Source organism: Malus sylvestris, chromosome 4 (genome assembly GCF_916048215.2).
Source record: "Malus sylvestris chromosome 4, drMalSylv7.2, whole genome shotgun sequence".
Classification (NCBI taxonomy): Eukaryota; Viridiplantae; Streptophyta; class Magnoliopsida; order Rosales; family Rosaceae; genus Malus; species Malus sylvestris.
In genome coordinates this window covers 3,424,659-3,426,978 of record NC_062263.1, presented here as the reverse complement: position 1 = coordinate 3,426,978, position 2,320 = coordinate 3,424,659, and the positions used below count along the sequence as shown (strand labels likewise).

Here is a 2,320-nt window from a genome sequence, read left to right as displayed (position 1 = left end):
GGCTGGGTTCGGTTCGAAACGGTTCGATTTTTTGCCAAAACCAAAACCAAACCGAAATTTTGGTTCGGTTCAATTTTTTTCGGTTCGGTTTTGGCCCGGTTCGTTTTTTTTTTTTGAAAATGAATAAAAATTGAAATCTAAAATTTTAACATCTCTAACACAATCATAACATAAGCATTCCTACACAATGAAAATAAATATTTAAAGTTCAACTAGAATCATTAATCAAATCTTCCAAAGTCCAAGCTTAAAAAAAACATCAAAGTTTAAGTCTTCAAAAAGTCCAAATTTAAAATAAACTTTACACTACTTCAAGTCTTCCACAGCTAAAATAAACATAACAAAGTCCAAATTTTATAGAAATATTCCACTTAACTAAAATTATAAACTCAACCTTCAAGATTTCATGTCTTCCACGCACTTCTTCTCTTCAACTCCTCAAGCTCAACGCTTAAGGGCCTAGGAGGCAACATAGCAGATTGACAATGCAACTGTTATCAGCTCATCACCAAAACAAAGCCACTTTCGGCCATTTCAGCAGCAATTGAGGAGGAAGAACTCGATGTCTAAGACTAGACATTGTCCTGCTTTTTTCTTCTTTTGAGCTGAATGGACAGAATAACTGGTCACAAGCATAACCACGTTAGTCCACAAAAACAAAAACAAAAACAAAACAACTCTAAACAAAATCATCTTTTACCATTTATATAAAACGATAATTGAATGCATCTGAAGATCTTATTTAACTTATACTACAGATAAACAATTGAAAGCTTTTATTTACGAACCTCAAAAAGAAGAACCCCTAATCGGTAAATGTCTGAAGCACATGAAGTTGATCGACCAGAAACCTCTTCGGGACTATTATACCATAGCAGATTAACAATGCAACTGTTATCTTGATCTCCTAATCGGAATTCTAATGGATCCAACAGAACTTAGAATTTCATGCCTAATAGAAGCCACTTCACTTCTCAGCTCATCAACTTCCAAGCGCAACCTCTCATTTTGATTTCGCAAATGTTATATATACTCCTCTGCAACTGCAGGATAGTAAATAAACAACAAAGTTTGAGCCGTAGTCACGGTTATGGAAAAATAAATACCAAATACATAATGCTTGAACTCTCCTTCTTGTTCTTTACCAATTTCATCCAACTCTGACTACTTCTTCATCTGCCATGGCATAACAACCACCGTAGATTAGGAAAAAAGGGCGACATAACAGATTTAGATTAAATAGAAATATCCAAATCAAAGTAGAGGCACCACGTAGGTCCTTACAAATACGTTTACAATATACCCAAAATTCAGAAGTACAAAGGACAATTACTTTCTATTTCCCTAACCTCAAATTTCTCCCCTGAGCAAATTTAACATACAATTAACTGATTAAGCAAAAAAATGAATGAGCAAAAAAAATTGTAAAGAAGTGGGAAAGAACACAGAACACCTTGATTTTTGTGTACTTTTCGTAGAGTTTGGAGTAAAGAGCTTCCGTCTGCGAATGAACAAAATTCCAGAAAAAATTAAAATGGAGGGGAATCCTACAGTGGACTGGTAGTACACTCAAACATGACAAACAGAAAATTAAACACAGAGAAATGAGAGATGAAGGACTGACGATGAGGGCGATGTGTGAGAGATTGAGAGTGAGATGGGTCGCGTCGTCGCGGGTCGCCTGGGATTCAAGACCGAGAGAGACAGAGAGTTTGAGAGAGATAGAGAGTGATTGAAGTTGAAGACCAAGAGAGAGAGAGAGAGAGGAGGCTAACCTTTTGTTGTCGAGACTCGAAACGGTGAGATGAGAGACTGACGGCGAGGGCGAGGTTTGAGAGATTGAGAGTGAGAAGGGTCGCGCTGTCGCAGGTTGCCTGAGAGATTGAGAGAGACAGAGCAATTGAAGTTGAAGATCGAGCGAGAGAGAGAGGAATCTAAGGCGGCACGAGAGGGTTACTGGGTTAGGGTTCATGGAGGGAGTTTGGAGGCAGGGAACGAGAAAGAGAAGAGGGGAATGAAAAATAGAAAAGTGTGGCTGCTACTTGTGGCAAGGGTTAAAGGATTTTGTTGATTTCTCAACAAAATTAAAAAAAAAATCTCATAAATCCTGAAGGCATGAGGGTTCGAACCCATTGCCTCTTGCGTGAAAAGTTTTACTTAAACCAACTTGGCAACAGGTTCTGTTTTGTTATGATTGTATGACTAAACTATTTATAATATTGAAAAAAATAATTAAATATATATATATCGGTTCGGTTCGGTTTGGTTGTCTATTTTTTACGGTTTTCTATTTTTTTGAACCCACCCTTACTTTAAGGTC

At 37.2% G+C, this 2,320-nt stretch overlaps 1 long non-coding RNA gene across 1 annotated transcript; it reads right to left on the bottom strand.

The window, feature by feature from the left end:
* Window positions 1-503: 503 nt before the first annotated feature.
* Window positions 504-1,799, bottom strand: LOC126620149 (uncharacterized). The gene is made up of 4 exons (XR_007622250.1): window positions 1,776-1,799; window positions 1,454-1,501; window positions 789-1,176; window positions 504-622 (listed from the first exon to the last, which is right to left on the bottom strand). It is a non-coding gene; the product is annotated as an uncharacterized LOC126620149 (long non-coding RNA).
* Window positions 1,800-2,320: the final 521 nt, after the last annotated feature.